Raw genomic sequence first — 25381 nt, 5'->3', positions numbered from 1 at the left:
TAAATTTTCTTCCCATATTCTCAAATTCTTGAACACGAATCAAATATGTTGAAGAATGTGCTGATGAATTATTATTCCAATGATTGCTGTCAACATTTATATACACATACCAGTTAGCCGAACACTTAGAGCCTCTTAAAGATACCGACATATAATGTGTCATTGTGTAGGACTTCATTGTCAAAGTAACAGAAAACGTCGGGAAAGCAATCTTCCCATCGTAACATCTCCGACAAATTTCCAGCAATATAAGGAAATTGAAGGGAATTCCCCCAATGTTTTCTGTACGCCATATATTTTTCCCGATTTCTCGAATGGATTTCGTTCCATAAAATATTACATTTAGTAAAACCAGGGTGGTTACTTGATATATCTAAAATACACCAGGCAAATTTTTAATACACCAGACAAATCTTGCAGGATCCATTTGGACTCATTGTGCGTCTCTGACACTATATTTTGGCGAAATTCAGGTAAATACAAGTATTTATGATGTTTTAAAACCTTATAAATGAAGCATAGCGATACAAACACTCCTACGTCAAGGTATTTTGATTATTTTCCTCAAGTTACCTGTTTATAAAGTTTGATTTATTTTGTTCATTTTAGTATCTCGACATCTGGTTAATTTTATATGATTTCTTCTTCACATCAACCGCTGCCACACATTTATGAACAAGAGTAGTGACAGCAGAGGGCTCATAGACATTCCCTGCTATCTATTTAAGCGCCCTATCCTCTGATATATACACTATGTATATCTGACAAAGTACATGTGCGAACTTTGGTCGGAGTAATGTTAGTAAAGAGAAATGTGTTTGTACTATAAATAAAGTTGAAGGCTGACATGAAGTTTTGCTGTTGTAAACAGTAAAATTCCACGTAGTCCGAAGGGAATTTCGCCACTTGTAATCGGCCCTTTTGATTTGACCAGAAGTCCTTAACGCTGAACATCTGGACGAGTGGTCTTCAAAATCTCTGACTACAAACTTAAAAATAGCGTTATGTTAGTAAGTGTCGCAAATATCTTCGAAAAAAATCGTCAAATCATAGTTTGGAATTAAAAGGAAGTCAAATATTTTCAGATTTACACACGACGACACCAATAAGCATTGACTGATTCTGTTGTTCCGGACTCTCAATGTTTTAATTTGTTGGGGATAACAAGTTATCTGCATAATTAAGTAATTTAACTGTCATTTGTAAATTGATCTTTTTATTGCAGGATCTAGTAACACGTGTACTTTAAAAATAGAAATAAAGATAAATCTCTACTGTTTGAACCCTCTGTGTCCATGGTGTGACGTCATGTCTTAATATCTCGATTCTTCTGAAGTCTAACTTTTAGTAACGACCTGACGCAACTTCATCGAGAACTGAATAGGTACAAGTGTCTTTCATCTCTTTTTTACATATCAATGCATCAGATACATAAGTACTCTCCAAATGGTTTAAAACATTGTTAAAGAAATCGATAATCGATTGATAAAACTGTATATTTTATGATATTTTATCTACAGTAATTAACAATGCCTGCTAATTATATGTAAAGCATAGGATTGGAAATTGCCCCTTAACAACTGTATAGAGCGATAGGGGAATGGCATCACATCATATTGAATTTGTGGGAAATAAAACCCTCCTTTGGCAATCTTCATTTCAAATATGTTGAAAAAGTGACACCAACACGTCTATTAAGTTTCATTTATTTGAGAAACATGTTAGATTCCCCACAAAACACTATTCTAAAATTTGTCAAAGCTTGAAAATATTGCTTGGATCTGTTTTTTTTTCAAGAATTTTTGATAACGGGTGCACAAGTCCTACCGACTATGTGCTATCGTCATTAGAATCGGTACCTTGTAAAATCGACGATGTATCGATTCTTAAATAGTCTAGACAAAGTTTCTGGAAAAGTAGACCTCGTTTTATTGTAATTTACATTGATATTAGATGGTAAACAAGTAGCCGTTTACTGACCATTTCAGCCTCGCCATCTGACTATAATAGCCGATGTATTACCAACTGTGTTAAGTCAATCACTGACCATCACAACGTATCTCACTTGACCATCTGCTGCACGTTTGTCTTCACAAAATGACCACCGATCGGTAGCGATTCTATAATTAACCAGGATTCATTGCTGATGATAGCGTATAATTAACCTTAAAATATGGTGTCAATGTTCGCCGGTTTGGTTGACAAGGGAACAATTCGTCGGGAGACTTCGATACGATGACGTCACGACACGGTTTTTAATAATTCATAATTTTTATTAAATTTGTATATTAACGTTCATTACTCGGTTAAAACGATGGTTTCCGAAGGTGAGGATGCCATTCGGAATCCACTTTGAAGAACGATGCAAGGAATACAGGAAAAGATGATAAATTGGGAAACAACATGACAATACAAGTTTTATAGCGAAATGTTAATTGATACATTGATTAAAAAATCATCAAACTCGAAGAGTTCATTGTCAGATTAATCAGAGTAGTAGACATTGCCTTAAATTATAACATACAACGCACGACGGAAGACAGATGAAATCATACACTTTACCAAAGAGGGAAAGAGAATGATATAATATTCAATTAAAGCAGGAAGTAGGATGACGGCTATTTAAGAGACGGCACGAGCACTACCGAGGAGGAATTTCGACATTGTCTAAGTTTCGGTCGAATCACCCTATTTGTCAATAAGGCGAAATTGGAACATAGGCCAAAACTTTAAGTTGAATCCTCTATACATGTTATCAGGAGTTTAAGGTGAATTGATTTTTTCAAATTTTTGACTGGGCGATAATAATTATATTACATGGGAGTGCGTTTACTCAAGACACCACACCAGATGGAAGAGAAATCAAAAGGAAATTCCAAAGAAAGATAAACAAGTGAATTACACCTTTACATACAGAAATAGATACAGTAGAACCGAACAATGAATTAAACTGCATCATAAAGCTGTTTCGTCCTTCTAGGACTCGTCAGTAATGCTGTATCATACAGCTGTTTCGTCCTTCTAGGACTCGTCAGTAATGCTGTATCATACAGCTGTTTCGTCCTTCTAGGACTCGTCAGTAATGCTGTATCATACGGCTGTTTCGTCCTTCTATGACTCGTCAGTGATGCTGTATCATACAGCTGTTTCGTCCTTCTAGGACTCGTCAGTAATGCTGTATCATACAGCTGTTTCGTCCTTCCAGGACTCGTCAGTAATGCTGTATCATAAAGCTGTTTCGTCCTTCTAGGACTCGTCAGTAATGCTGTATCATACAGCTGTTTCGTCCTTCCAGGACTCGTCAGTAATGCTGTATCATAAAGCTGTTTCGTCCTTCTAGGACTCGTCAGTAATGCTGTATCATACAGCTGTTTCGTCCTTCTAGGACTCGTCAGTAATGCTGTATCATACAGCTGTTTCCTCCTTCTAGGACTCGTCAGTAAGGCTGTATCATACAGCTGTTTCGTCCTTCTAGGACTTGTCAGTGATGCTGCGTCATAAAGCTGTTTCGTCCTTCTAGGACTCGTCAGTGATGCTGCATCATACAGCTGTTTCGTCCTTCTAGGACTCGTCAGTGATGCTGCATCATACAGCTGTTTCGTCCTTCTAGGACTCGTCGATAATGCTGCATCATACAGCTGTTTCGTCCTTCTAGGACTCGTCGATAATGCTAAGCGCCTAAATTTTGAAGGCGGGGAAGGATAGGGAAAACGCAAAAGTGATAGAAAGAAACGACGAAATCTAGAAAGGGAAGTACACTAGCAGTTTTCAAAATTTTTATATGTGATAATTTTAGCAGAACATCAAATGCACGTGTACTTGACCAATGTCCAATAACAATAAAACAACTGATAGAGTCCACAATAACAGTTGTTTCATTTAAAAAGATAAAATTTAGTAACCAGACTTATATAATGTAAGACTGACCAGCTACAGACATTGTACAACCGTGCAACATGCTTTGTAGGCCCAATTACATTTGATAAATAGACAGCTATGTCGTGACCTGGTTTATACCCTGTGATGATGGATCTGGGTTGACGTTTAACATTTTAAACAAACAGGATAAGTATTGATGAGTTATTTGTTGACATTTGATGTAACACCACAGATAAAGAACAACACGCAGTAACCAACAGTGCAACACTTTTCAGCGTTACAATAGCTGTATTCTAAAAGTGTTGGACGAATTGTGAAATAAGCCTTGTATCGAGACGATCTCTGACGGGTGATAGGCAACCAAAATAACACGTCTGCTAAAGTGAGAATTGCTTTGCTGTCATGTTCGTGTTGTGTACGAAACTGTCCATATGTAGTCTCAAGATTAGACCCGACAATAGTCTGGTTGTACAGTTATAACTGAAATAATTTCCTCGGGTTGGTATAACTTTTTACGGCACGTTTCGCTAGGTCTATTTGTGTTAAAACAATCATTGTAGTTAATATAAAGATACAGGCTGAAGGGCGTTAGATCATCATTACATCAAATCTGTTGAAACAATCGAACAACTGATAACCTAGGAGGTTCAAATTAACGAGAAAGAAGGTCAGACAACTGTATGAACAATATATTAACACGACAGACGTTTGCACAATAGTGAACTTGTTTTGCACTTTCTAAATCCAGGGAAAACAGACTTTGATATATAGTATCTTAATAAACAGTTGTTTCGGTGTTTCATGAGACAGATCTTAGGAGGTATGCTTTGTTGGTAAAATGAGAGAAGGGCAAGATATTGCCATGCAGTCTCGTGCGATAATGCCGAGTAGGGCGACATCCAAACTGGTCATTTTCAATGATAATTTCCTGACCTGAAGAAGGCGAGTAGTGAGAAAAGACATAAATACCTGGTAAGTTATATCTTTTAACGATTAAATACGTAATTCATACAATACTGTAGATTTGTGCCAAGTACATCTTGTCGCCAAGATTTACATTTTGAGGCTATAATTTAAAGTGGGGAGGGGGTAGACTATATCACATTGCATTGTACATATCAATGAAATAGAAATGTTAGCTAGCGAACCATTATGCGTTAAATACTGTATCATTCTCTGACATAAAGGTTAAAAAACAGGCCCATATGGCCGATGAACTGAAGCGTGGGGTCGTAGACAGACGGGTAGAGAGGGCGGCTCCACAGAGGGTATAACCAGCAAACGACATACGATGCATGTCATGTAGAATTTTCCTTCAAGCTTTTCCACGACAAGCGGAAGTGATGGTATGATATATGTTGATACAACTTACACGTGCTGAAAACAGTTTCTGTCAGTTGAGGAGGAGGGGTACATCTAGCCCTGACAAGTCTCTATTGCTACCTACAGTTCGGCACGCTGTAACAGATGGCATACACAAGCGTATGATCATGACATGATGAACACCATCATCATAGATTTTTATTTTTTTTATTTTATAATGATCATTTACAAATGCCCTATCCAAATGCTTGTATCACAGCCACTTTTACTTCCTAGCATTGTACATTTGGAATAACTACAATAAAACAGGAAGTCATGCAGGCCCTTAAATGAAAAATTTAATGACATTAAGGAGTTAATAAGTAAATGATACTCGGGGGAAAAAAACGATATAAAATTTAAGCTTTCATTCAGGTCCGGGAATCCTCGATACTCCAGGGGCTACGATCACTTTCGCTCTCTACATCCCTGGAACATATCATGACAAAAGTGAAGGCACAAGCGACATAATTTGATTGGTTCTAGGAGAAACAGACTGACCAATCACGGGTTGATGCGCTTCTTTTAAGAGTGTCCTAGGCTCGGTTATAACCGGAACAAGGACGTTAAGCCCCCCAATAGAAAGAAAGCCATTACGATACATGGTTATATGACCTCGATATTTGTCTGATGTACATCAAAGGATCAACATAGTCTTTCCGAACTGCTCTCAATGCATCGCACATGGAACCTTCAATTTTACCATGGCATGTTCCAGAGGTGCAGAGAACGAAAGTGATTGTAACCGCTGGAGTATGGAGGATGAGGTCTCAGTTAGTCAATGGTTCGTTAGAGTTAACCATTAATTAGTAAAAAAAATAACTCAAAACACATTAGCAATCTGGCCTTCTTAGTAAAATTACAGCTATGAAACGATACAAATGTTTCCAATTTGGTTTTATTCCAACTTGAAAATTTTCACTTCCCACTGGTTATCTCTAACATAACGGCCAGATATAATTTTCGCTTGGATGTCTGACGGGATAACGTTAGGGCTTTAGGTAGTACGTGATCATTGTCTGTCCAAACAACATGGAACCAAGGTTTGCGATCCATATTTCTCGGGATCTTCATAAAAATGTCCGACCAAATGAAAACTTTACTGTTTCTCGGCGTTTTATTTCAAAATCATGCATTATTACATGTTAACGTTTAACATCCAGTTTGGATTTCCTTCGGTCGCCTGTTTGGTCAACATTTACATTTTTTTCCTCACTGACTAGTCTTAGAAGGATGAAAAACTGTGTGATGTAGTCAATTCATTATTTGACACAATTATATATAATTCTCTGTGTTGAAATATGTCAGTCACTTGTGTGTATTTTGTACAATCTAATATTACATGTATTTACTATCAATATGAAATACTTTTGTTATTTCAGTTTGGAGTCCAAAGCAGACCAGATTTTACACCAGTTTTGTCCAGCTGCAGTTAAGCTGTGAAAGAGCGACATCTGTCCTAACGGTGAGCGGTACTGATCAAACTAGAAGGCACGCATGCCCGATCATATCGGCGCTTAGTTCATCCCAGTATCTCAGAGGCTCATCTGTTAAAAATGCTCTTGCGCATGCGCATCTAGATTCAAGCCAAGGTTAGATTTAGTCGTCAGGGTTTTAAAAAGTCTGATTACTATCAGGTATTTGTAATCACGTTAAAAGGCGGACGACTGTTTAATGCTGAATGCATCACTGATACTGCTCAGAAAGATATTTAAATCTATTAGTGAACAATGAATACACTTTTCATAAAAGTAAAAGGAATTACCGTAAAACATAGAAATGAATAAATCGGTCCAATGAAATGATTTGTGGTTGAGGTATGACTACGAAAATACAGATGACATCAACAAAGCTCTCGGCTATAGCTTTAAAGTGATTGCATGATTAAAACCATAATAGATAGAACGGAGATAGGTAGCCTGATCATAAATTTGTATGGCAAGTCACAGTCCTATTTATCCTTCGGTGTCTATAGTGTCTATGTGAAATCCGTTTGTGGTATAATACCACATATCATATTTTCATGATAAAAACTGATACGTGAATCAACACAAAACGCAGTAATTCCTAATAACTATTTGTTCAAGCACTTGGGACCAATTGGTATTGATTTGAAGAAAAATTGCTCCCTTAGTATCAATTGTATTTGTTAGCACCTGCGCAGAAGTGTATGGTATTGAATATTGTTAGAAACAAAATACACTTTTTAAGCTGGAAAATTTCCGTACTTGGAGCATGCGATCATAATGAATAATGTATTAAAATGCTTGTTTTTTATGTTTACACAGTCTGCAAAAATAATTTGTAACGACAATGTTTTTCTATTTCCTGTTTTGTCTACAAAAATAAAAAAAATAAAATGGACATTAAACTTTTTGTGCAAATGGAAGACCTGTTTCAAAGTTTGTTGAAACCCTATTCATTGTATATAAATTCATCGCTGTGACATTGAGGAAAATGTCAAAGACGTACTTAACATACTAGGCTGGCTACTTCAAACAAACATTTTTAATACACAAGTGACATAATTAACATTATTCCCATGGGTATTTCTATACATCATCCCTGTCCATCTTATTGTAACTGCTAAGTGGAGCACCTGCACGGAATCCACGGACTCGTTTCAAGTGCAAACAATTATGTAATCCGCATCGGTGGCGATCCGCCTCTTGTAATTTTACTTGAGGACTCGTAGCTGAAAAGGGGAAAGGAAATATTTGATAAAAATCTTATTGGATCTGGTGTTATTGTCAAGAGGCACACTTACAAACGAAGAATTACGATAGCATGTATCAGAGAGACGTCTACTTGGTCTACAAGTGGAGGCGACGCCCATGGATGACGACCCTGTGGTAAAGTTGGTCAAGTGATTTCCAACGTTCATTCATATACACTTTATATAGAAATATATATTATTCGAACTTTAAGGTATGCCTAGATGCAGTGTAGAATGGGTGTTGCCTTCCATTTTTGTTCATCATCACAACGTATAAACACAAATGATATAGCTATCATGATGATGCTTTGCTCTTGTTGGGTGTTGAATGACTTGCGCTTTTGCAACAGTGATGGTGTCGACGTGAAGACGGTGTTGATGGATGTGAAGACGGATAAACAAGAGTAACGTTCTAACTAAAATGACTTACCCGTGACATGCTAGCACGACACACAATCCAGTCATATGATGATTTTTCAAAGGGAGATATCCATGGAATGGTGCCGTGGTAAGGGGGGGGGGGGTATGGGAGACAAGACGCAGGGAAGACCTTAATTATGAATAGATTCATATCAGATGCATTTTACTATCATATAAAGTGTTTTTCCTCCAGAATATTTACACGTGATGTTTAATGAAATTATATTTCTGTGATAAGATTTACCGATGTACATCATTCAATATAGTGTAGTATAGTAACAACCCGAGTTTACCAAAATGTTAGCAAACCTGTAAACATTCTGTTGAATGAAATTCTGACAAACGTGAGACCTACATATCAATTAATTTCTCAATAAAGAATAACTTGTTTGAAGAGTAAAACATTTTTTTTGTACGATAACCATGGAAACTGTTAGGTCGCCTATTTTATCGGTTCTTACTGTCATCTACATGAATGTTACATGTGCGATTGAAATAGGTTAATACATATTACAGTGAAATCATTTCAAACACCATATTTAGTGTATTCTTTGTCTGTAGTTTTGCACATATCATAAGCATGGCTTGCAGTTGTATATGCTGTAAGTTTTTTAACAATGGTTTGCTTTTCGCTGACCGTTTCACACTCAATACTACACGTGTAGCTTCCATTGTTACGTTACGCTCGGCACGGTACATGCATGACAGGTATGTCTGTTATGCAAGGCGTGTGAACAACAGTCTGCATTTCCCAAGACAAGCTGGCAGGCCGTCACTAGTCCTTGTGTACGTCACAAGTGATTTACGTAATATGGCGCTAAGATGCAGATTTATGCAAAAGATAAAACATGAGCATCATACACATCTCAGTGAAGTACCTGGCAGCTCAATGAAGTACCTGATAGTCATATGTCTTGTACGAACGACCGTGTTTGTCGCAGTGAACCATTGTTAGACATCACGGTACGGGCTTTTTGGTTATTTAAAATCGGACCCTAAACATTTGTCTGGACACCTTTAATTCTCGGTGATTAGAGAAAAATTTGACCAAATGGTGTAAAGATGTCAAAAATGCCGATTTAAAACTACTCCACTATCTAAACAACGGCAAAAGCAACAACGACAACAACAAAAGCAACAACGACAACATGTTTGGAATTTTCATAGAAATACAATTTAGATGGTTAATAAAATACATTTTTAATTGCAAATAATTGATGAATGGTTAGGTATTAAACAATCTGTTGTTGAAGAAGGAATAATTTCTAAATCCCGAAAACTACTGATCTTATTCTCCTTGTACTTTTTCGGGAGTCTCCGGGATAAGCTTTGTTTTTTATCTTATTTCATTGAATTTGAAATTTGGATTATGATTATGTTAACGTGTAGATATTTTCTTGTTGTTTCCAGGAGAACAAACTAAAAATACTTGTTATTGGATCACAAGTTGATACAAGTGGCGGCATATTGGCGCTTGTAAGCAGCATATTGGCGCTGGTACGGGGCGATGACAATTCAACTCCTCGCACAATGTCTAGAACGTCTGCACAGTCGGTTTCTCCCTTGGGGTTGAGTTGATAAAGAGTTGGATCAACTCATCAATACTTTACTCTTTATGACCGAAAGTTATTTGATAATAAATTGCTGGAAACTATCATTTCATTCGTTTTCTCTGTTATTGCTTGCAGTTATGAATAATTTAGTATATCATATCGCTGAATATGCACTGCAGATATAAATAGTTCCCTTCTACGGACGAATCTTTGTACAAACGCTGCTAAAGTTGTCATAATACTGCATTTTTCATTCTACTGCGATATAAAAAATTACAAAGCAATGTCCATGTGTCGAAAATACAACTTACTACTTTTTATTTTTTTCGAATTTTAATGGTTGTCTGAGTTTAAATTTGTGATGTGAAGCTGACAGCAACACGCTTGCTCCAACAACTTCACGAAAAATTACCATCTGTCTAAAAATACGGGAACTGTCTAAAACAAAAACTGTTTATATCCATAGCCAAAACCAAAACCGCCCCTCGAAAAATAACTTATTGCAAGTCAACCAATATTCAGTACCAATCAATCCCCCGTAATTGCTTATAGAAGCAAAAAGCATATCCCTTCTATCAACGCAGTTGATACCTTTTTCTATAGCAAAGTACTTATTTCTACTCAAAATCCGTTCGTTAGAGTGAAAATCTACAATGACTAAAATTAAAAATAATTCCTTCCTTCGAAATACTAGTCTTACACCACTATCTCCAACGACCAGCACCTACAGAATTTTCAAAAGTATGGGTGACCTTCCTAACAAACAATAAGCTTAGCACTCTTCGACAGCCAACAAAACCGTACTAGTCACGTCCATAATTTTCTCTTAAGCGGCAAACAGAGGACAGCGGGAACAGCCACATTCGTTATGGGAATGGTGTGTGAGACAGCCCGAAGTGTCACCATAACAAACGACACGATACAGAGTTGATCGGGCTGGTGAAGCTCGTGATATTTTACAGATGGGATCTGACATTCAAGTTTCCATTTTATTGAATAAATTCATTCATAAATTTCACGAACAGATTTTTCATTACACATTCTGACATTTTTATTTCTAAATTGAGGCAGGTCTTGGTACTGTAATTTTCTCCACTTACACCAGCATTCAATGTAATGTATGGCGACTTAATGCTGAAACTCAGCTACTTACTCATACTTAACGATCATGTTTCAACAGGATTGAAAAATTTAAAACAATAAAGAACAGGCTTGACAAAATTCTAACATTATTTTAGAGAACATATATTACCATAGAAACAAAAATGAAAAGAATAATTCGTAAAACATCTTATTTTCGCAATGTTTTCATTATATACTGTATGTACATTTTTACGACTGCCAAGTTGTAAAACGAAGTGAAAAATAAAAATCCACGGAATAAAGAAATGCATTATTTACATTCCATCTAAACCGTAGTATATCTATTTAACATAACATTGATATGTCTAGACTGAATCAATTATCGACAATTTGTTTCAGTCTCGATTAAGAGACGGTTGAAGGAGGATCGTATCACACGACACCCATGCTTGTGTAAATCTAAGAATTATATGATATGGCTTCAGGGTGGGCATTTCTGATTGGTGATCATCGAGCTAGATTTGTATTTCACAAAAGACAGGACAATATAATTGATATGAAGCCTATGAAACAAGAACCTGGAACAAAAGATGGCCCTCGTCCCTTGTACACGAGACCTGTACCATGACTCACATTCATTAGTGTTTTCAGATTCTCCCTCGATAGGTGACGAGGGGACAACATATCCGCCAGCACGGCCTCAGGTCCTTAGGGAGGTGTTTGTTTTGGTTTGTAACTGGTACAGAGACCGCCGTCAGTCATCACATTATCCCCCTCCCTGCCAACACACTTTATTATTGCTTTTCCACTTCTTCACTGGGCTCTTTGTTCGTGTCTTTGTTTATTTTGAAACGCCCCATTCCGGAAAATGAATGCGGATTTAATGATAGGTATCTTCAAAACAGAGAATGTGTTGCATGCACTTACTACACAACTAAATTAATCATTATTGCTCAATGCAATGTATCTTAATTTCAACAAAAATACTCCTAGATAAATTCACAGTAAAACAAACTCCGGGCTACATATGACATACTCCCATAGGTCAAATGGCGTCACGTCTTACCGCCGTCTTCAGATGTCATCATCGCATCATTAGCGCAATATATATCATACAGCTGTTTCGTCCTTCTAGGACTTTCAGTGATTCTACATCATACAGCTGTTTCGTCCTACTGGAACTCGCCAGTGATGCTACATCATACAGCTCTATCGTTCTTCTTTGACTCGTCATTGATGCTACATCATACAGCTGTTTCGTCCTACTGGAACTCGCCAGTGATGCTACATCATACAGCTCTATCGTTCTTCTTTGACTCGTCATTGATGCTACATCATACAGCTGTTTCATCTTTCTAGAACTCGTCAGTGATGCTACATCATACAGCTGTTTCTCCCTCTAGGACTCGCCAGTGATGCTACATCATACAGCTGTGTCGTCCTTCTAGGACTCGTCAATGATGCTACATCATACAGCTGTGTCGTCCTTCTAGGACTCGTCAGTGATGCTACATCATACAGCTGTGTCGTCCTTCTAGGACTCGTCAATGATGCTACATCATACAGCTGTGTCGTCCTTCTAGGACTCGTCAGTGATACTAAAGGCTTAAAATTTGAAGTCTATGAAACAGTAAGGAAATGTTCTGTCGTTAAAAATGTGAAAACGAGGCATTTTATAAAAGCAACCCACACATTCATTTCAATACAAAAAGAAAAAACTGGCAACACTTCCTAACTACAGCGGCTCAGTATTTAACTATACATTTTAAAAGCATTAACTTTAGTAAATGAAACAATATGTCATAAATGATTATACAACACAGATGAGGGCATGCTAATGATGTGCTGTGGTGATGATAGTTTTTTTATTACGATAGAATATATTCTAAATTCTTAACTAGAGGAAATGACGTGTTTACTTTTAAAGTTCCGAACAATCGTCTCCTTAACATGCCTGAAAAGAGCAGGTGTTTTCTGACTAAAAAAACAGTAAGACAAGTCCTCATCCTTTCGCAACCATTCATCAAAATATACCCCATTTACTTTTTACTTTGAGACAAATACACACAACTCAGAGTGTGATGTTATAATTGAAGATAACGTGGGCTTTGAATTCAAAAGCTAAACAGCTTTAACTCGTTAATTACTATTGAAGTGCGATATGTCTTCTGTTAATTTGATTTTGAGAAAACCTGTCTATCGGCTCCTTGAGATGGTTGTCCTTGAATATCTTATAAGAGATATATGTAAGTAGTCTAGTTGTTAGAAATGTTAGTTTTAGTGTGTAACGTGGATATAAAGTGTTTTATTTATGGACTTTTAAGTTCTAATTTCCTAATTTTATCCACGAAAACAATGCTGTACTTTAACCGAACAAGATAAATCTGCCTTTACTCCAATGTTAGCATCCAAGGCTGGCACAAAGAGGGGAAAATTGAATGATTAAGTGCATATAGCTATGTATTGAGATTCCTATCCTCGAGCACGCCTGTCAGTCTTATCTGCCATGTTGCACTTGTAAAGCAAGGATGTGCGGATATTAAGCTGACATGGGTACAGTAGATAAACATCCATTGAGCTTTGAGGATGGGGCTCAAAGTCTCATACATGTGCATCTCCTGCAGTTTTATAGTGAATGATAATTACAGCGATAATATCACTTTGACACATGCCATGAACATAATTCATTTGTATTAATTTCCAGTAAACACACGAGTGGATCATTGTTTTGTTAAACACACAAAAAGGCATGTTTGTATCTGAGACAGGCAAGAACGGAGTTAGCACAATATAGAGTTGTGTTAATGACAAACATGACATTCGACCTTACTATATATAAAGTGGCGTTTTTCGTCCTTAGTGACTGTCTTTTTTCTGACCGTCTTGCGTCTCGACAAAGTAACTAGTTTTCAAATGAGGAATCGTCACTGCTTTCGTGACACGGTTGTCATGTGAACCATGATTTAAAAACCATACCAACAACACTCAATACCTGGAACGCGACAACATTACCACGATGAGACCTCACTTAATATCTGGAATGCGACAACATTATCACGATGAGACCTCACTCAATACCTGGAACGCGACAACATTACCTCGGTGAGACCTCACTCAATATCTGGAACGCGACAACATTACCACGATGAGACCTCACTTAATATCTGGAACGCGACAACATTACCACGATGAGACCTCACTCAATACCTGGAACGCGACAACATTACTTCGGTGAGACCTCACTCAATACTTGGAACGCGACAACATTACCTCGGTGAGACCTCACTCAATATCTGGAACTCGACAACATTACCACGGTGAGACATCGCTCATTATCTGGAATGTGACAACATCACTCAATATCTGGAATGCGACAACATCACCTCGATGAGACATTACTCAATATCTGGAATGCGACAACATCACCTCGATGAGACATTACTCAATATCTGGAATGCGACAACATCACCTCGATGAGACATCACTCAGTATCTTGAACTATAAAACACCATTATGAATATTTAACACGTCATGGAATTGACACAGTACAGAAATGTTATCTCTTTGTGAAATTATATCTCATGAACGCTTTGCCAGGTGAAGGAATATACAATGTATGAACTAGTCACTATACAATGTAACTATGAGTAATATCAGCGAAAATATATGTGCTATAATGTAATAATAGCGAAAATAAATGTACTACAATGTAACATCAGCAAAAATAAATGCACGCCAGTGTAACATTAGCGAAAACAAATGTACTACAATGTAACATCAGCGAAAATAAATGCACGCCAATGTAACATTAGCGAAAATAAATGTACTACAATGTAACATCAGCGAAAATAAATGTACGCCAATGTAACATTAGCGAAAATAAATGCACTACAATGTAACATCAGCGAAAATAAATGCACGCCAGTGTAACATTAGCGAAAATAAATGTACTGCAAGGTAACAATAGCGAAAATAAATGTACGCCAGTGTAACATTAGCGAAAATAAATATACAATGTAACATTAACGAAACTACATGTATTAAAATGTAACTTTCGGGTTACTTTAGCAAAAGTGAATGTATTAAACATATCTTTCGTGTAACATTAGCGAAAATATAAAAAAAGACTTAAAAGATTTAACAGCATTTTCATTACATTTTAAAGATAAATACATCAAAATGTCTCAAAACTGTCGAAACATTATTAGGATTATTTTTAAGTGACCATAATACCTACAGATGATATGTACTTGTGCTATAAGTCACGTGAGATAAGTCATATATGTATAACACAATCTCATTTATTATATAATATTACGAAAATAATTAATGTAATTGGGGACAGGCGGTCATTGGTGAGTTTTGTGGGTCATTTATTACCAGGTTCACTGAACAGAAATACAACATTGCTTGGTATTTGTTTCTGTGTAGTGAGAAGGGGACGTTATCTTCCGGAAACAAAGTACCTTCATCTTTATTGTTGCGACTGTAACAATGTTAACGAGGGTAATGCCCCGAAAACGCTGACCCACAGCGACCTCATTCGTCAGGATAAAGGACCTGTTGACCAGGCATCGTTTGTATTAACAACCGTTATCTCTCACGTTTCACAAACAATTATTCCATCGTGGTTAAAAGACACACACTCATTCCCGCAGTCATCTCTAATTTGGTTCTATACCTATTCTATGATCTTGCAATCAGCTTGTATAATTTATCAGAGTTATAAAACTTTGAAATTAAGCTTTTTTGGAATTGTATGTTTTCGTTCTATAGTCAAGGTCGGAAGTTTTACCTTAAGCAATGACCAGCTCAGCTACCGTAAGCATTACTGACATAAATAAATATTTACAAAAAATAAACCACAGGAAAACTAGGCAAAATCTTCAAGAAACTTAAAGCGACTGTCGAAGTATTTAAATTCTGTACGCTGATTAACAATATGGCCAAAGTTGCTAACAAGAGTACTGTTAACAATATGAGCTTACATCACGAATTATGCGGTATCGATCTGATGCAGAAATCGCGATTAATGCGGTATCGATCTAATGCAGAAATCGCGAATGATATGATAACAATCTGGTGCAGAAATCGCGAATAACTCGGTATCAGTCTGATGCAGAAATCGCGAATAATGCTATATAGATCTGATGCAGAAATCGCGATTAATGCGGTATCGATGTGATGCAGAAATCGCGAATGATATGATATCAATCTGCTGCAGAAATCGCGATTAATGCGGTATCGATCTGATGCAGAAATCGCGAATGATATGATAACAATCTGGTGCAGAAATCGCGAATAACTCGGTATCAGCCTGATGCAGTAATCGCGAATAATGCGATATTGATCTGATGCAGAAACAACTTCCTAAACAGCAACAATGTATTAACAATGTACTCATTACCGCGGTGACCACTAGTTTATAAATGAATTAACTAAACGTGATTACCGCTTTTATCGATTCCATGGAAACCAAGCAATTAAAACCGTACCCAAGTGAAATGTCACCCCATTTTTTCATTATGTAAAAAAAAAGCCGGATAAATCTGTCGCGCTTCAGTGCCCGTTCCAGTGTAGCCTGAAAAATGTCATCATTATCACTAAACCACAGTTTCTAAACTGGAAGTCAAGGGCGATTAACTTTTCATGTTGTATCTTTGTTTGGGTCACTTTGAGTTACATAGCGTCGGGATTTCCGAATCAGGAGTGAGGCTAACATTTGGAGCTAGTACAGAAAGCACAACAAAAGAACAGCTGCCTTCGTATCAATTTAAATCTTGGCAGTTGTACTTTCTAGGTCATCACATCAGCAGTGTAACAAGAACACAATGCAAAAGTCAAGCATATGGACTGAAGCTTCATCACACAACACTTTTATATGTCTATAACATAAAAAAAATCCTTATAAATGTTTACTTCACATTTTTCATTTTTGTTTTTATTTTGAAAGACTGTGCGACAAATAAGAACCTATTCATGACTTCACAGAGCAACTGTAATAATATCACGGTTCTGCATTTATCGTGAAATTCTGTTTTTTTTTCTTTTTAAAGATAATATTGGTTCAACGTTTATATTCATACTGAGATTTTATTTCATTGCCTTAAACCCTTTTTAACTTTGTAGCAAAACGAAATTTAATTTTATTGACAAAAAAAAAAAAAAAAAAAGATTTGTGAAAATATAATGGAGTCTTGTCTATATTCATCGTGGCGCGAGCGATTTGATCTTTGTGGTAGATAAAGTTATTTATGACTTGTAAGTATTTTTAGTATAACACGCGCGTTTTGATAATGTACGTGTACCCGTCATTGTAAGGGAACGCGAGATTATGACACTGCGCCCTGGTGGTTCCTATATTTTAATGTGTTTTCTTATCTTCGTCCTGTGATAAGACCAAACAAAAACGAATGTGTATCCAAACTCGACATTACAAGACCAGACAGCATAACGTAATATATTCATCATACGTTTAAACTCCGAGGGATGACACCCCCTAAATCAGATCATTATACGCTTTGGAACACGTTGTACAAGACCGCTTTGTTGTTTAATCTAGGTGTGTCGCTGCCAGCTCCGTCTTGTATCACATTTAACTATGAATTAGTGTGTCTAAGCAACGAATACTAAAAAAGTTATAAAATTTAAACAGAAATTTTCGACATTGACGATAATTAAAACAGAATAAAATATTGAAAGCACTGTTGGAGGTACAACTCATATGTCAATTTTTTTTGCAATAGATCTTCAAAATACTAAATTATACAAGGAATATTTCCCAAATTATCTGTTTAGGGTATCGAATATATTGTCTAAGGACAATGCTGACACTTTTGATACCCACATACATGACATATGGAAGAAATTTTCAAATGTAATTTGTTATTCATATTGATAATGCAGATGATAAGTTTTGTTATAAACCAACTCCCTACTGTCAATCTACCAGCATTTTTAAGAAACAGTGATAAAAATGTATTACTATTTTTAAATTTTGACTACAAATATGAAATTTCATAAAATCCTGATATCCGATTTCAGTATCTGTATAAACTGAACTTCAAAACTACCTGCTGTATCTATACGCACAGGACCTAATTTATTTGATTGTCATCATGCTGTTTTCAGTTCATTGTCGAAAATTGTTTCAGTTGTTGATGTGGAAACATTTAAGATACATCAGTGTTAGTTCATGAAAAGGATTTTTTTTTCATATCACTTTCAGTGAAGTGTAGTACCGAAAATTATAAGCCGTAATAATTGGTTTCCATGGCAACATGCACTAAAATAATATTACTATGATTTTCAAACTTCCTAGATGTTCATTAGGTCTTCTGCGTTTTATCAGAAATGAGATAAGAAAACCAGTCGTTTTATCGCTTGCCTTGTTTACATTGTGCCACGTAGTAGTCGTCCAAACCACTGCCCTAATCTGCACTGGTCAGCGTCATGGGGCATTCTAGAATCCCATGGGGTTTGCGGTCAGTGGAACAGCCGCTCTTCAGTCGCGCGTGTGAATCAAATCTGTTGCGTGCGCAGCCTCATTAAAGGTCATTACCTCGTCCCCGTAAAACAGAAGCCAAAGTTCAAAAGGAAATGTGGAATTCAAATAAATCTGGCTTTCATCAGAAGTGATAAGAAACTTGGGGCTTGGCTAATGTGTATCATCGCATTGTTGAGAATAATGGCCGATAGATGTCGAAAGCTTCGATGTAATCAGGTTTTGGTAATGTCCTGCCATATGGCTACATATTGTGTCATTAACAGCGAGTGTTTACACAGTCGACAGGAGAATTCACGTGCAGGTTTTGTTATATGAAAGTTCATTGTCCTGTTTGTGTATTTGACATTTCGTGTTTCTATCTAGGCATGAGAGACCCACCTATTATGTTAAAAAGGTGGTAATGCGGATGATACATGGTCTGCGACTCAATAATTTAATTGTTTTCGACTGTGAAGAGCGCTATTATTATATTAAGGTTCAGGAAAAGTATAAGAATAACGATAAGCTCACAGCATGGCATACACCAGTATCCCTATTCAACGACAGAGACACCGACGGACCGCCTTGTCGTCACATTTCTAATCAATTAAATCTGACAGAACAGAACTCGATCACGCTGGCATATTGATATGTATAACGGGAGTTATGATCGCAAGATTAATTAAATTAAGAAAAAAAGAAAATTAAATGTCAAAATATACGGGTTATATTTCTTCCATCATATTTGTCTTTTACTTCTCGTTACAGCAACAAGTAGAAGTCGGGTTGCTACAGCGTATACTGAAGTCACGATAGTGAATTGTAAGCCCCAAATGTTTGAGGCTAGTTCACCAAACTCGTTTGCCGTGAAGCGCATCCTTTCAAATTCCGGTAATTGTCGAGATGGTATGCCATACAGGTTGTCTGTTTTTAAATGTAGGTCATAGGTCCTTTGTTACTGAAACTGGGCACCTGTGTTTTCTTCTGATATCGCTTTCTAACTGATATCGTTTGAAATTACCTACCCAACGATAAAGTTACAACGAAAATGTAACATTCTTGTCGTTTTATGCATGAAACAAAATATCCGAAATGTCAGTGTGGGTTAATGCTCCTGTATTCTGACCGAGATTTTCGAGGATCGCCACTGTCTTTCGGTGTGGCAAATACCTCTAGCAATAGATCACAAAAAAACAGGGCAGGGTGTATGCTATATAGCATTTAAGTGCAACTGAATAAAAATCTGCGCAACATGAGACTTACTACCTATATTGTAAACATCATGTGATGTAGCGTAAGTTTAACAAAGGTGAAGAAATTTCGAGATAAACAAGTCATATTTCCACATACACACACCTATTGACCTATGTAATTTGGACCAATAGTTTATTTCAATTCCATATTCTTACTAAAAAGTTCCTAATAACGTGTAAAGAGAATAGAGCTTACTGAGTGATATATAGAAATGAGCCCATGGTATGGTCATGTCGGCGTGAGAGATGGGTCCCTTGTCATCGGATAGAATGGAGTGAATGTAGCTTATACAGACATCACACGGGGTGGTCCTGAAATTAGATTAAATAAACCTTTTGACAAACATACAGTCCATTTTCACTGCAGTCCATTTCCAGTACAGTCCAGATGTAACGTTTACTTCTCTTTAAACGCATTTTTCCACGTCCAAAATTCAACTGATATAAAAACTGTTCTGGAACATACCTCAGTCCTGGATCACTGGCTATATATCACAAACGGGTTATAATGCAAGGTTTTATTCGGCAACACGCTTCTGTTACTTACAACTTTTGGCAAACGAATATTTATATAAAGAAAAAAAAAGATTAAAGACAGAAAAATCTCAATCCGAGGTTTAGAGTTTTCAATAGGCTGGCTGAAGCTTTGTCAGAACGCTGGATATTTTAAAATTCTTCCTCAAGCGTTGACATTGCCTGTCTCACATTAAAGCTGGAGTTATTTTTCTTTTGTCCCTCGTCGACCAAAACATTCTTGAGATTTGGTTTCCTGAAGGCTACAAGTTTTGTGGTTTATACTTATCTTCGAAACATCCATAATAACATTTGAAAAATACCCTTGGAAACATCCCCCAACGGAGTGACATTTCATGTATTTTGATATTAAATATGTCGTAGATGGATTACAGTTATATTAAACAATTCCCCAATATCCATACCGAATGGTACAAAGCTAACATGATTGATGATGTTGTATAACTGTACATTGTGTTTGTGACGTAATATGATTAGATACGTGGGCATATGCGATACCGATGTCCGCCATTCACGAACGTTTCCCTTGGTGCTATTTTGGATTTGCCGATCGAAAAAAGTCTAAAAGACCTTCTAGTAATGCTCTAGGGTCGGTTCTTTATAGTCTTGTAATGATATACTTTCATCAAAATGTATTCTAACTCAAATAACACGTTCAGGTCATAACTAGAAAGCATAATTTCATTAAGGACATATGCTACACTATAATCAATATTTCTAGAGTTATTTCCCTTTTGGACGCCCAAATAAGTTATCAATTAAATCAGCTTACAAGCACATTCTGTGGTACATATACAGTTTTTTTGCTCAAATGGATTTGTTTGATTTTATTTAACTTAACATTTTACCAACATCAACGGTCATTCAATGACGGACTCCACATTTTGCCTCAATATGCCTAGTGTGTTTGTGTGTGTGTCTTTTTTTCTTGGCGGGGGAGCGGGTAGGGGGTGGTGGTTGTGATATGTTCGTATAAGCGTTCGTGTGATCTTGAGCAAATGAAGTCGATTTTATAGTGCTAACACACTGTAGTGTGCTGTCTAAGGCACCCAGCAGGACACATATGCGACCAAATTATAGTGGCTACTCACAAACCAATCGTTACTGTACATTATGACAACGCTAAGCGTTCAGCAGGGAGTTTTGACTACCATTTATGAAAACCCTGATATTTCTCGTCCGGGAACAGAACCTTAAGCCCTCCTATCGACTTCAGTAGTTGTACAAAGCAGCTGTACAGAAGAAGACCGAATCCATTGACAGTAGTTAAAATTCTTACGTCCTACCTGTACAGTAATTATCGAACGGGAAGGATGGTCACGTCACAATGAAATATTTTGCATATGTACTCCTATCCAGTAAAGCCAGCCTATACTATACACAACAGCAATCACCTCATAATAGCTGACCTATATTGTTTTTTTATAATCACTAACCCAGCCCGGAATAAAATCATTACCATAAGAATGCTAAGTTGTGTCACAGAGATAGTTGTGATGTCTCTACACAGATTGTTATGAAATATAGCACCACATACAACATATTTGTCTTCGTCTCATTAGCCTTCTAAACTGTATATATATATAAGATTTGTTTTGTAGCCCAGGGCTATATCTCACAGCGATATAAATACTTTTTCATGTGACGGCCTTGCTGAGTTGGTAACCAGTAATACCAATTAAATACATCACAAGACAGATAGTGTTTATTTATCTAAATAAAATATAGAAACGAGCTGTAAGTGTTGTTAGTTGCATTTTATGTTGACCTCTTCTGTATAATTTATCGAATATGATGGTGGTCGGGTGGTGCAGTAACGCCATTCATCTAGGTGTCCGTGGTTCGATTCGGTGAAAAGGTATGAGGTGACCTACCCGACCACGTAGGTTTTCCCCGGTTACTCCGATTTTCTCCCACAACAAGACTCCTCACCCGCTCCTTTCCGGGCCAACACGAGTGGTTAATATAAACTTAAAGCTTGTCTCACAATTGTTGTAAAAATAAAGTTTATGTTTTCTTAAATAATTACAACCGATGACAACACTAAAAAGCGATTAGATAAGTTTTATTTATAAAGATCTCATGCATTCGTCAATATATAAGATTAACATACATAAATGTATTCAAATTATTTTCTCTTTAAACCCGTGTATATAATTTTTTATTTAGACTTATGTTTGGTAAAAAAAATTATCGAGCAGCACAGGTTTGTAGAAGGACGTGAAAAGTTTTTAGATGAAAAAAATTTATGAATACAATTTCATCATGTTGAAATTTGTGATTTTAAAAATAAATCAGGCGGTGAAATAACGATGGCAACCTTTAGTACAGAAGCGTTAAAGGTCATGTGCTGTCTTGATTACAAAGGGACACCTTGTGGCAGGTGTTCTCCCCCTCCCATCATACAATCGTTGATTGATGGCGAATGACAAGGGAGGTTTGCGTGACCCGCCCTGAAGTTAAATCTCTGTTTTATTGTGAGACCTCTCTCAACTAAGGGCCTGCATCATCAGCTTAACACGGCTTCTCTGAGGTATTCCATTCCACATGTGTTGACTTAAGTTTGTTTTTCTTGTGTGTTTGTGACTCTTTCGTTTAATAGAAAAACACCCATGTGTCATAAAGTATTATGTCCCAAGATGACTCGGTAAATGACAGATATGAATGAAAACTATGAAGCTTTTCAGGCTTTGAACAGCAGTTTCCTCATTAAAGCCAAAATCATTAGATTGGTGGGATTACTTCTATGTCAACAAAAAATCGAGAGGAGCAGATAGCCACTATTTTCCTGTTTCTAAAACTGTCATATTGTGGAGAGGTTATCGAAGACATTGCGGTGAGAATGTCGTAAAAACACGATTGCATCCGGCAATATATCTTATTTTTTGTATTTTTTTTCTGAAAGCAACAGAATCTGCTTTTTGTAGGTCGTGAACTTCTCCTACAACTAAGGTAGTATGAAGATAAGTGTTACTAAGAGTGAGGTGGCAGGAGACAACAGGGCCATCGATTTCAGTTGTGTGCACACAGGGCACCGGATTTAGATCGTCAACATGCACTTTAAGATGACGCCCTAGTTTGCCACGACCGACATGGAGTAAACTTTATATCAAAACATTTCTATACTAATGGCGGGTGACATTACATAATTCCATAACAAGCAATTTATTATACCAGTTAGATGTTAATATATCTGGAATGTTAATCTCAATAAACATGATTGCTGTTTATTTTTTTTCCTTAAGAGTCAAGGAAACTAAATTTAGTATTTGTAAACACGATAGGAAAATATATAAAAAAAAAAAAACTTGGAATAAAACTCTCACCAGAACCGATACCCTCGTCAATCCCCGAATGTCACAGTCTAGGTCCTGAAGCGAAATCAAGTTGAAAGATGAGATAGTGTATAAATAAGAAGAAAGATGTTGAAAGGACACAAATCTACACAATACCAAACCACTCTCCCCAAAATATGCAGTGCAGCCTATGTTCAGCAGCGGGTTACATCATTTGTTGTCAGGGTAATGATAAAGTAAACAATAGTTTCTGTCGTTACCAACTGTAAGGAAAACTGATCAGTATTTTTCGCTCTGTAAGCACTTTGCTTGAAAAAAAATCACCTCATTACATACCGTTTTCAATATGTTTTAGAAATGTTATGCATTTTCTATCAGATGAAAATCTGGTTCATTTCCAGCCGGTAAAAGTAAGCAAAAGTTAAGCGTCATAGAAATAGCATTGTATTCTATATTTACTTAGACGCATGCGTAGATCAATGAACAATTTTCCAATAAACAATTTCAATGTTTTGGCCATCTCTTGGATAATTAATATTTGAAGTGTTTATTTAATTTGTAATAATAAAATGGCGTATTGTGCAGGGGGACCAGGAATTTCCGTGATAAGGTTTTGCTGAGAACAGAGGTAATATGACGCGTTGCGAGCAGACGTCGCCTGTCAGCGCATTACATAAACGTGATGACAAGCAACGCCAATGTTTCTGTGCATGGAATTCACGTGCACAGTTAAATGCATTATCTACACTAAACACATTTCGTAAAGGATGCAATTAAACATCACAATAACTCTTTCCTTTCCTCTCAAGATTTCGAAAAGTTTGAAATCCAGATAGGTGGTTGTTAGGCCCATGTTATCTCCAGCTTGTGTGCTATTTTAATGGACGTAAGTTACAATTGTCCTATCCTTTGTAATACCATCTCTTTTATATGTTTGCTGGGTGTATCACCAGGACAAAAACCATTGTCATTCTGAGGCTGGTGATCGCCACACTGAACAACATGCGGGAGGCCAATCACGCCAAACATAACGTGTCCCTAAATTAGTACCGCCACGATGATATGATCAGTCAGTCTGTTATTTACCTTTAATCATGTAATTGTCGTAGACATGCAACTCCATTGTTCTAGACTATATGCATTCCTGTTATCTCTGACCTTTCTTTTTGTTGATGGCCAGCTAGTTCTCTTTGCGAATAATTCGAAAATAAAACTTAGTACAACATTGGCATGACGCCTAGTTATACAGAGCAGCTGGTGACTATCTAACATTGTATCTGTATTTCATCACCACTTTTTTGTCATTGATGAATAACATTATTTTTATCAACTGTATTATGATCACCTAATACAACCCAGCAGGAGATGTGACTATTATAATAATTCCATGGCGACGTTGTGAAACCACCACCCCCATCCCCAATATGACAATGACGGTCACCTCACTATCAAACTTTATAGATGACGTAAATAACTTGATGATGGGTCCGGAGATTCGGTTAGCTCCCATTCTCGGTTTCTGTAGTTACTTTTTCACGTCATCATGTAATTTCATAATATATTTATTCCTTGTGTGTCGTATGAGAAAATATTTTTACGCTGAAAAAATCTATTGTAATTTTGTAAGTCACTAAAGTATGTTGAATCGGACGCCTTTCATTCTTCTGTTAAATGTATGAACAAAAAATACTTTTTATTTTATTCTAGAAATGACAAAACAAAATATTAACCTTTTTTATTTTTATAAAAGTTGACATCATTATCGGATTTGTAACCTAGGACTGAAAGTCGGATAAGTA

General features: G+C 36.7%; 1 long non-coding RNA gene across 2 annotated transcripts; it reads left to right on the top strand.

The window, feature by feature from the left end:
- Positions 1 to 400: 400 nt before the first annotated feature.
- Positions 401 to 10031, top strand: LOC132562374 (uncharacterized). 2 transcript variants are annotated; one of them, XR_009554756.1, is made up of 3 exons: positions 401 to 473; positions 6624 to 6706; positions 9788 to 10031. It is a non-coding gene; the product is annotated as an uncharacterized LOC132562374 (long non-coding RNA). The 2 variants fall into 2 exon arrangements; XR_009554755.1 differs by lacking the exon at positions 401 to 473 and adding an exon at positions 4743 to 4851.
- Positions 10032 to 25381: the final 15350 nt, after the last annotated feature.

Source organism: Ylistrum balloti, unplaced genomic scaffold, assembly GCF_031769215.1.
Source record: "Ylistrum balloti isolate Yb309-2 unplaced genomic scaffold, AGI_CSIRO_Ybal_v1 Utg371402, whole genome shotgun sequence".
Taxonomy (NCBI): domain Eukaryota; kingdom Metazoa; phylum Mollusca; class Bivalvia; order Pectinida; family Pectinidae; genus Ylistrum; species Ylistrum balloti.
The sequence above is the reverse complement of the archived record's forward strand: the minus strand, read 5'-3'. Positions and strand labels throughout refer to the sequence as shown.